Raw genomic sequence first — 12,314 nt, 5'->3', positions numbered from 1 at the left:
CATCAGAACCTTTGTGCTGTTGCCCTGAAAGGGTTATGACCAGAAACTTTGTGTCTTCTCACCAAAAGTCTCAACACTTTTCAGTTCAAACACTTGTTAGAAGAGGGAGAGAGAAAAAAAACTGTGAGAATGAGGCCATTTGACATTTAATATTTGGACTTGTTCGGGGTAAAATTAATTTAAAGTGACAGAAATCCTAACATGAGATTTGCTGTGTATGTCTGAAGCCTTTGTTCAAGAACAAAAAGACACAACAAAGACGCTTTTGTTACTTGATCTGCAATGTTGAGCAAAGCTTTTATAGAAATCGCTCATGTTTTGACTGAAAGTAAATATTGTATACGTTGAAGAAAGGCTTAAAAATAATAATGAATACAAGTTGTCACTTTCATTCCAGAAGCGCCATGTAGCGTAAATATAATCAGATGTGGCATGTTGGATGAGAAGACTGATACCACTCTTATGGCTTTGTGCTACGTTAAAGAGCAACAGCTGGGACGTGATTAGCTAAGCATGAATAAAAGTGGAGCCGCGGCTAGCTTAACTCAGTGGGGGGAAAAAAGAGTCAATATCAGAAACTAATTTATTGTATCATGTTTGTTTAATACATGCAAGAGTAGAAGCAACACTTTATCTGGGGTAATAAAGAGCATGTTAGCTAGGTTGACTTGTTATCTAGCTTTGCTAACAAACAACAATTTGCTGTGCTTGCTTGTGAAGTTACTACACAATTATGTTTTTATAAGAATTAAACTAAAATTGATTATGTTAATAACTGAATTGGTGTGCTTTAACTTTGAAACAGGCTAGCTTTTCTCCTGCCTCCAGACTTGATGCTAAGCTAAGTCAATAGCTTCCAAACTCCAGATCCATGCAAACCACAGACAATACACTTGTATCATTCCTATTATCTCATTAAAAGAAAACAAAAATCACGTGCATACATATTTTCTCCTTTAACAAACTATTTTCAAGTGGATATAGAGTTGATAATAAACAGTAACCTACATATATAATGGAATCCATGCAGTGATTACAGACGCTGTGTCTGACTGTCAGGACCATTTTTTTCCCCTTGACATGGAGAACAACAACAACAAAAAATGAATAAAGGGCGGCACAGATGAGCTGGTCAAAGCTGGATTTCAAACTCGATTGTGTTTAACCTCACTCACACGGAGAGACTTTCAAATCCATCCTACCCTGTAGGATGAAGCACTCTCTCCAAATGCTTTGAGATTTGGAGGGAAGTGGCTGAACAGATTGTTATGTCACCATTAGGGAGCTGTAATAAAGTCATATTTCTTTTGCATTTTGCATGACTGGAGGGCCTTCCACTCTCGCCTGTCTGCTCCTCTCACATCAGCCTCCCTTAAGTGGAGCAGTTCTGGGCTGCAGGTTTTGCCTCGCTGCCGCCAGAGTGTGTCTGTGCCAGATGGCATTGCATGATTACACTCAGCAGCGCAGAATTTTGTAGACAGCATTATAGCAGGAGAATAAAATGTCTTAGGCCTCATTAAACGCCCACACATTTGGAAATTAAAAACCAGTTACTCATCATTGCGAAAGAAATAGGGTGATCAAAATTAAGTCTTTTACAACAGGTTATTTACTAGCAACAAGGGGGCGGAGGCGGGGGGCTGCCTCATAAAAATGCAGAGGCCAAATATCAGCCTGAAACGTCCATGAATCAACAGTCTTATTTACTGCTTTTGGATAACTGCCAGCTGTTAAAACACAATCTTGTTGATTTCCTCCTGCTTCTAAATCCATTGTTTTACGTGTGATCATTTTTTGGTTCTGGTTGAGATGTGTTTGTGACAATCAAGTGCACAACATGTATTGTGTCTCCTCTGAGCTATAAAACACTAAAGCTGTTCTGACAGCTTTTTTTTTTGGCCAGGAGCTGATGCAAACAAAACAATAATGCTTTCTGCTGTACAGTATTTGTGACTGCACTGTGGAAGAGTATACTGTCAAGTTAATTTTGCTCAAAATTTCAAGTGGTGCGCTGGATATGTGGCTTGCTTTCACATGAATATTTGACCAGTTACTAAATTAATAAAAAATATATTAGCCTACATATGTATGGGTTAAGCAACTACAGATATAGGTAAATGTAATCTCTCTGTGTCTGTAACTTGAGGTTGAAAATCAATTACAGTATTAAATCCCACCTGTCGGCTCCTGCATCATATCATGGAGGTTAACCATAACCCAGTCATTCTTCACTGCTAAAGAAATGATAAAACATTTTTTCAGCCATTTGCCAGTTTTCACAAATAGATGCAGTAGCCACATAGTAGCCCTTCAAAATGCCAAGCTACTTTGCCAAAGGACCGCTTTGGTGTGAAGTGGACATATTCACAGTGACACAGACCTAAGGGACTGTTGTAAGGATTGCAGCAGACAATGATAGTGTCTCAAATAGTGCTGAATACCACACAGACAGTGAGTGAGTATATTTCTGGTGATGACAAATAATCTAAATCATTTATTAGTTCTTCAAACATGATCTCAGCTCTGTGACTGTTATCTTTGCTGATGTCATTGACTGAAGAGTTACAATATTTGGTGTACGTTACCAGGGCTACATGGCTAAATGGCTGGTGCCAAAGACGCTCAGCAGTAAAGACAAGAGGAGAGGAGTTGGGATCTTCATCTTTTGTTTTGACTGTGTGAAATGTTGATGTTGTTTTAAAGATTTTTTTTGGAGCTCTGACTTCGATTAGACAACCCTGCAAATCCCGCGAGAATACCAACTGTCGTTTCTCTGTTTCTGTACCAAAACAAACACGGACAGCAACCACAGCTTGGACTTGTTTATCTGCAGTGTAATATGTGATGGAGAGGCCAAACACTAGGAAGAAGCACAGAGTTTGTGTGAGATCCTGGATGGAGAGGCGTGGGAAGGGAGGTGAACCTCAGCTCTAGCCGATATGTCTCCCTTGGGCGTCACACATAAGACGTTATCTGTCCCAATGTCAGGCATAGATATTAGACAGTTTCTCTCTGAGAGAAACAGGATCTAAAGACCTAATACCAGACATATCACACATTATACGATTCTGTCTCTCTACCAACTCACCCACAACAGACCTGGTCCAGCCTTGGTGAGACCAGTCATCACGACCAAGTCATATTGATAATCTGCTTAACATTAGCAATGTGTGTTCCCACTTTTATGAGGCGTAATATTTCAGACCTGGAGATATTCATGACAGTATAAGGAAGAGTTTGTCGCCCAGATCAACCACTAAGATTCAACAGTTTACAGACATCTTAGCAGCTACAAGCGAGGATATAAAGAAATGAATGAGTTTGAGGCCTGTAGCCTGCTCTGCGATCCCAAACAAACTTGTTGAGAGATTACATTACCAGCCTTTCTCAAGTGGGCATTGCTGCTGCTTGGCTCCGCCTTGTGCCTCTCTGGGTTTGATTTGAGCCAAAAGAGCCACAGGATACAACTTCCAAGGCATTAGCATTCTCAGCAGTCACCCAGCAAAATTTCACATCTTGCTAGTTTAAAGTGACAGGGTGCTTAAACTACAGTACATGGGGGTAAGAGACAACCGCCTCCTGCTAACTACAAACACATCATGTTAGGCAGAGTGATGGGCGCATGCCCTTTCATCTGCCGCGGTCTGTTTCTTACTGTATTTCCCAACACTATAGTGTTACACCTCCTGGGTATGCATGCTAATGCCTTTTAAGCACTGTGACTTTATAATGTGGTGAGAAGTAATACGGAATAAAGTGATGGGATTGGCTAAGGAGTCCAACTGATCTTCTGACAGATTAACTTAACATGGATGTTTCTCGTATTCTAGCTGTTCACCTTCTCACTGGTTTTAGGAAAATTTGATGGCAGGAAAACGGGGATCTGGGGAAACCATCCACCAGTTTAAGCTAACCAAAAAAAAAAGATAATGAGATTTTAGTTTTATTTTCAGTGTAGTTCCAGCTAAATCCTTGAGCTTTTCCCTTCAATGGTTTAAAAAAAGTTTTCCCTTAAAAACAATCCCACAAGAAAGTCTGTGTACGAGTCTTCTCAAGAACTTTCTGCTGTAACACATCGTCTTCATCAGTTTGAGATCAGTCTTTCATGATTCTGTTGACATGCAAGAAGACCCTGGCCTGTGGTACAGCTGAAAGCTCAGGGTGGACCTCAAGTAGACTGTTTCATCAGGAATGAATGTTCATGGTCAGTTGGGGGTAATAGTGGCTTTTGAATGTTTCAGTTTTCATGAACATTAACCTTTAATTGTAGAACATAGTTTTTGACCAGTTAGCAGCACCTTTGTATCTTCAGTGCTTATGTGATGTTTGGAATCAACAATACTGTGAATCTTCATTTGCCTTCACACAGTGTGGCTCTCTATGAATCCGTGTGTGAAGTTTAGCCCACTGCTAAACCACCATTTAATCCAACTGGTGTGAGTGGTGGGATATTGTGCAGCATTTGATCACAAGTTCCCAGCACTCTCTCCACTCAGATCCATCCATGACATTTTGAAAACATCCTGTCTGCAGACAGAGCGGGTTCAACACGGAGCCCCTCGCTGACTCCGGTGGTGAGAGTAATTAGGTGTAATTGCACCGTGGGTGAAACCTTTGAAGACCCAGTTTGTGTTGTGAGTGAAACAATGATGATTAGAGCTTGTTCACTTGTCAATAGTGATTAGGGGAGCAACCACATTAAAAAAGCAGGTCTATTTACCAAGCAAAGCTGAATATCCCATATTAAATATTAGGCTCAAAAACATTAAAGTGCTTATATTATTTAAACGTCAGGATTGTGTTCATCGGAAAACATGATCAAGGTGTATTTTGCACCTCTCCAGTAGCCGCGGCCCGCGACAACATGACTGAACAAGCCAGTGATCAACCATGCGGAAGGCACAAAAGAATATATTTACTTTTTTAGCTGCAGGGGGAAACTGCCTCGGTGACAAACAATACACAGCATGAGAGCCGACTGGAGGCTTGAAAGGCCGCCGCTCACACCACATGATATAGATTACCTGAGGAGAAATCTGGGTGCCCATTAAGGCTGCCGTTTGATCTCGGTGGCACAAATTGATCCAAGGTGAAGAAATTGTTGCGTAATTATGATTGATGATGACAAGAAGGGGAAATGATTTGTGCCTTTAAATTCTCAGTTCCTCGAGTTTAGACTCCACAGTAGGAGCTTCAGGAAGTTGTAATGAGATGTGAAGATTGCGCTGATGAGTAGCTCAAACCAAGAGGGTGCTAGACCCACACAGAGCCACTCACTACAGACACAAATGACCTTTTAATAGCATCTGTGTTATTGTTTTCCTACTATATCTTATTGAGACTTTTTAACAAGCATAATAATGATAATTCAGCCATTTCCATGACAACTGAGCAAACTCTAGGCCACAAAATGTGACCAAAACTGTGGGAAGTATTTTTACCGACACATTTTTTGCAGTTGAACGAGGCTAAATGCTAATGTCTGGTTGCTAACATGCTGATATTAAGCAGGCATGCTCTCCAACTTAAATTAGCATTTTAGCGTGGTGATTTGCTATTGCTAATTAACATCTCAGTGCTACTCTGACACTTCCTCAATGACCTCAGGAAGCCAATCAGTCAATATACTGTACAGTGTGTGTGCGCTCAGAGATTCATCAGAAGCCGAGCCAGTAACATTATATCAGCTGGCTGATTCATCTGTTGGTCTCTGGTGCACACGGGACAATTTAAACTAAATCCTGTAGGAACTGGATACACTGTTTATGCAGGAAATTGACAATATGGAACAGATTACACCCAGCACATCCTGGAGCGCATTAATACTACTACATTTAAGTTTAAGGGGCCGCGGGACCAGGGCCAAACGTTTGTGTGAACACAAGCACATTTCATAAAGGATGCTAAACTCACCACACACACCTCAGCTGTTGGCTCTCCCATTACTATGTGTATTGTTATATCAGTTTTTGCAGGATTCTGCTTGCAGACTGCCTCAGGAGGAAGATAATGTCAACAACTCAAATCTGTGATGTATTTACAATAAAAGAATAAGGACAAATAAGAATCCACAATTGCTTTCCGTGCTCTCTCTCCCCACAGAGACCTCAGCCTTCAACGTTTTCCTCCAACAGCCTCAATTGAGCAGGAAGGATTCTTACAATGGCGGGGCGTCTCTGACTCAGTGTCTAGAATAACTCTCTAAATAAAGAATAAAAGCAATCTGCTCTCGTTTCACTCGATGCACCTTTTCCTTCCCTGTTGCCAGGGGGATGACCGAATGCATTTCATATGCAGGCGTCACGCCTCACTGCCTCCTGAGCACAAAGCAGAATCATGTTCCGCTTTAAAAACGTTAATTTTACATTTTTAATGAGCGGCTGATGGCTTAAGTAAGTGAGTACCGCTTACAAGGGGAAGATGTGATGTTCTGGAAATCCTCGCTCGCACTCCCCGCAACTCCTCGCCCTGGATTTAAATGATCTCTGCCGGTGAGTGAAGGAAGGAGACGTGGTTTTCTTTCCTCCTGTTAAGAAAAAGAAGAAAAAGAAGTCATTCAAAATGAGCTAAAAGTACATATCTATATTTATTCAAAGGTATTTCAGTGTTTTTTATGCCGAATGCAAAGATTAACATGTGTTAACTTGCTGCAGCGGAATCCAGTTGGCCGAGGAGATTCTTCAATTTCACGGCTGATTAGCCTGATGCCAGGATTATCTCTTGTTATTTTAAGGCAGATAATACAAGATTATGACTTAATGGGATCTGTGAAATCAGCTGGAAGACACGGGGGGCCTCTCTTAGAGAAATATCTGTAAAAAAAAAAAAAAAAAATGTAGCTTGCGCAGGAAATCAAATTATGACTCGGTGAGGTGAAAGAGTTGACCAAAAACTGCACATCCAAAGGGAGGATTTGACACATAAATCATCCTTGCGCCGCACATTAAGAGTTCAGTTTCACAGCTAGTGAAAATTGTACAGCCTTTGAGCTTGAGGTCATCCGCAATTTTTTTTTTTGTGAAACGCCATCCTCCTCCTCCTCCTCCTTCTCTCTCTCTCTCTGCACAACCCACCTCCCAGGGGCGAGCTGAAGCTGCCCACTGTTGGGAAGAGACGTTTCAATGTGTCTCAGATATGAGCTAAGCGGTTTATAGCACAAAATCTGCTCTTTCTCTTTCTTTTCTTTTTTTCTTTAAGGTAATTAGCTTGTGCTCAGCGCTGTCATATCCATAAGTGCAGCTGCTTATGAAAAAACAGGGCAAGAAAACAAGAGGCCAGGCCTCCCCAGGGTCAGTGCCCACCACAGCCTGGATTATGGCACCAAAGGAATCCTGGGAAGCGTGTATTGATTTGGCCTGACACTTGCTGCCACATTTAGCTTAGCCGCTGCTGACTCGCAAAGGCTTCAAGCAGTTATCTGCCACATTCTCTACTATCTTTAAAGAGCAATGAGAAATTACCTCATGCCATAGAAGATTTATCATCACATAATTAGCTCGGCGCACCTAACGGCAGATCTCTTTTGACTGCTAATACAAGCTTGAAGTTCATGTGCACAGGACTATGCGTAATTAACTTAGCGTGAGCATGCGGTGACGAAAACGCTGGCCTTTATAAACTACATTTGTTTTACAGATTGTCCGGGTGCTGTGCTGCACTGTGATGCCCGAGATCTGCTGGACGCCACAGACGACGCAGTGACACATCAGGATTCAAAATATAAACCAGTCATACAACGTCACAGGCTATTTTCTTTTTTGGTAGCGGTCATAACATACTTATATGTAATCCGAAGTTGACTGGAGTCGGCCAGTGCACACATTACATTTCCTGTTATTATGAAAATATACTAATAGGACTAGCTTTAACTGACTGTGCACTGATTTCACAACTGAAAACATATCAACCACCTATTAGCATCTCATGGAAGCCCTGTGAATTTACATTGAGAAGCATAGTAGGGTATGGGTGGCCTCCATCCTACAGCCCTCCACTGGCCCCTGGTCCACAACTTTGGCCCTGCATTGTGTTTCAGTTGTTTAGTCTGAGCATTAAGTGAGAAACACTATAAGTTACAACTTGATGGTGTTAGTTAATTCATTATACAGCATACTATCTACAGTACAAATACAAAAAACAGTACAAAAAGAGAGTAGGGGTAGGAGTTTTATAAGTTTTTTTACTTCTTCCTACTCCTTTTCGACCATGTTGTCCTTTTGTTTGTTTGCATTTTGTTGTTTGTTTGTTTTTTTGTTGTTGTAGATGTTGTTTTATTTAATACTTTTTGTTTTATACTTTATACTACTTTTTATTTATTTTTTCTCTCTGACAATGGAGATTTTGTTTAAATTCTGTTTCATGCATGTTCGAAATAAAGATTTCAATTCAATTCAAATACAGCATACAATGGCAAAACCAACCTATATGCATACTGTACGATACTGGGGATGGGAATACAGCTGTTCTTCTCACACTCCATAGACTGCTTGTGTTAATTGTGTCAAGCAGTTCAAATATTAGCATTACACCACTTCAGTTCCGGTTTCATCAAAAACAACCTTGTATAAGAGTTGGTTATCTAAGCCCTTTTTACTCCAGTAACACTGTGTCTGTAATGTTCAGTGAAAATTTTGTCCAGTGTCATGAGCAGATTTGACTTCTCACATGCCCAGTGTTCACATTTCTACTCAGCTGTAAACATCTCATCACCCAGAGTTGTTGTGCTGCACAATTCCCGGGCAACTACTTTGTGCAGAGAGCAACTCGTGGCAAATATTCGACTGAAATCATCCAACACTTTACCCTTTGGAGAGCCCATTGGCTTTAAGTGGCCAAATGCCATCCTGTTTTATTTATGTGATGGCACTTCTGCACCCTTTAATCTGGCACTCTCTCCGAGCAGTAGTACAAGTCTCGCCCCCTTTCCCCTCCTACAACTGTCAGCCAGATCCGATTTCTCTTTTTTTTATGTTTTCCATTTGATTTAATTCTCTGGGCAACAGTTGTAGCTTCATAAGGCATCTTCCTCTCTGCATCTGTAAGCTACAAATGCAGTTGTGGGACCTCGCTGGATGAAATGGGCAAAGACAGCTTCACAATCGCCAGGGGTGTTATTCCAAGATCAGGCTGGAATCAGAAGTTTTGTCGGTTTCAGTTAACCAGGGCGCTGCTAAATGGCTTAAGCCAAGCATAAGCAAAGGCTCTGAGATATTGCTGCATGACAGCTAAAGTAGCTGGATGCATCACAGCCATGTACCCAGCCTAAAGTGCCCTCAGGCTTTCTCTTCTTCATGACTGACTTTTAAGTGTTTTATCCCTAGGACGCAGTGATAATGTGCATTAAGATCAAGAACACTTATTTCAATTGTGTTTTATGTTTTATTCTGGCCTTAAATTTGGCGCTGTCTAGACTGTGCTTTGCTGAGAATAACTCACATGGGAGGATCCCCTGCTGTGAGGAGAGTTGACTTTAAGTATGCAAACATTCATCTTCTATTACTCTATGGCCAAGTAGGAAATTGTTTTTTAAAAAAAGGCATGGCTAAATTATTTTTTTCTGTACAAATGCAATATATCTTCACTGTATGAGGACATATAGCCTAGCTTTAGATTTTCTTAATAACGGTACATTTTTGGATTGATGCTACAAATTCTCAAAGCAGCTGTGTGTCTGTGGTTTAAAGGAGGAGGCAGATGTTACTTTATACTTCTTATTTTCAAAAACACAATCCTTTGACAAGACCAAAACCAACAATGTGTCAGTTTTTGTATAATATCAACACTTTTCAACCTCACTAGCCTGTCTGTGGCACTCAGCCCCAAGCCTGTTTCTTCTTCAAAAAACAAAGAGGCATTAAAAAAAAAAAAAAAAAAAAAAAGCCTAGACAAAGTAGTTTACCCAATCAAAAGTCAATAATGTATTTGTTGGGGTATATTTTCAGGAGACTAGTGAGTATTTACAGCAGCTGGAATCAAATCAAAATAAACTGCAGTGGCCATGTTCATCGTGATGAGGGAACATGTGACCCAGGGCAACAGTGAGGCTCAGAGATGTGTTTTTAACAGACCAACACTGGAGCTCCGTGAGGAATAAGCTACATCAGCCCTTTGGCCTCACCGGCAGCATTCAATAGTGGAAAATGCTTTTTGTCCAGGTAATTTGATTTCACTGTCTCTTTTTATCTTACTCGTTTGAGCCTTAACACCCCATCAACGATGACACAGGTGACGTCAGTTCAAGGAAATGAGGGTTTAGAGAAGAAAAGACTGTATGGGTTCCTATATTATCATAAAAATGGCAATCTCAGCAGCTTGTTACTTCAGACCGGTCTCGCCTAACTAGTCATTAGGAATAAGAAATATACCAATAAACACACAGAGGTCGGTTCAAATTCTTTTCAGTTACTGACTTGAAGGACCCAAGCACGAAAGAGAGACAGAATATGAAAGCAGTGTAATACAACACCCCATAATGTGCCAGAGTATTCCTACACTCTGACACGATGAATTTAACTCTCTCTTCTTTTTCTTTTTTTTTAAAGGAAATTTATTCACATTCAGTGGGAACGTTCCAGATACTGTCATTACCTAAACGCACACCTTCAAACTTGATCAATCCTACAGCCTGGAAATCTTCTCACCATCTGATTCCGAATGTTATCAGAGAAACATGAACTCATCTGGAGTTGGCTTTTGGCCTCTATTTTGCTTTTTGTTTTTTGTTTTTACACCAAACCACACTTGTTATCCATAGCTACTGACCAATAATGGCACCGCCCAAACAATCTGAGAAACTAAACAAACAATTGCACGACTTTCCATCCCTCTATGTGTTGGTAAGCAGATTTTTGTATCGGCTACTTTCAATGGAAACTGTATCGGTGTAGAGAATAAAGTAGAATTAATCTTACCTATGATAGTCATCTGCAGGAAAAGGATGCAAACGTTGACTTCCCGATCCTCTGTCACTACCTTGGACAGGTGAATGTAGGCCAAACATGAACTTCAACTTACTAATTCGGCAATCAGTAGGCCTAAAAGTTTTCATAAATTCCTCCTTTTTAACATTCTGGTTAAAATAAACTGTTGTGTCCTACCTGAAAAATAATTACAAGGAATTATACTGCGTCTGTGATGATAAGGACCCAAATGTTGTGCTCTGTCAACAATCCGCCTCGACGCGACGGTCGCCATCTTGGGAACGTAAAGGGAAGGGGAGGGGCCGCCGACAGCCACGTATTTTCAAACTTGCAAAAACGGCGGCAAAGAAGACGCCGGTGTCGCCGCGGCTTGACAACAACATCATATTACACCGAACACCACTTCTTTATACAGTCTATGGAACACCATGAAGGTAAAAGTTATTAAACACAGACCTGCAATTTAAGACAGTTGATTAAAGGTGTACAGAAAAGAAAATTGAATTTGAGCCCACTTTGGGTCATAAAATTAATGTGATAACTCATCTTTCAGACGATGTAGGCCAAACTTTGTGCAAAATTCTATTTTTGAGTAAATCCGGGATGAAAGTGTGTATTTTTTTTTTCGCATTGGATAATGCAGGCGCACGGATTATACGTCAGCCTGTACACGATTCACCAGCCACTGATATTGGATCCGTCATCCGTCATTCAAACGTCTGAGACACACACACACACACTGAGCTCGGGCTCGCCCCAAGCTTTGAATATCCCGCCCGCTCGATAACGACCAATCAAATTCGTTTTCCTTACTCGGGTAAACTCGTGTTGCAGCTCGGGACAACTCGGCGCGACAAACAGGACAAACGGCCATTTCTGTACACCTTTAAACCGGCTGGTAGAAGGGCAATAATCAACGCACCTGTTCGCTGCCTATCGTCATTTCCGGTGTTTGAAACACAGCTGTTCCTACTACATTCTAAGGACAGCTGTAACTGATTACAGTTTCATAGTTTCTTAGTTATCTGTGTGCTGTAGATGCTGTAAATACTCACTAGTCAGACCTCAATCTAAGGATTGAGGTCTGACGAGCACCAGAGAACTTCTAATATTGTCAATAGACTGGCTCTGCTAGCACTAGCACTCATTTTGAGACTATATTAGTTTATTTTTAGGCTTTTAAGCATAAAGGCAGACAGTTTGTTTTCACCATTTTTTATTAGCTAATGTAACATTCAGGCCTATGAGTTGTTGTTGTTGTTGTTGTTGTTTTTTACACATTTAGCCTACCTGTGAGAAAACAAGGGTAAACCTTATAACCCAAAGTTGTGGTGAGACAAATAAGATTGCACATTGCAATTGATCCAAAATCATGTCCTTCTGATTTCCATCAGT

Source organism: Trachurus trachurus, assembly GCF_905171665.1.
Source record: "Trachurus trachurus genome assembly, chromosome: 18".
NCBI lineage: Eukaryota > Metazoa > Chordata > Actinopteri > Carangiformes > Carangidae > Trachurus > Trachurus trachurus.
Note: the sequence above shows the minus strand (reverse complement) of the source record.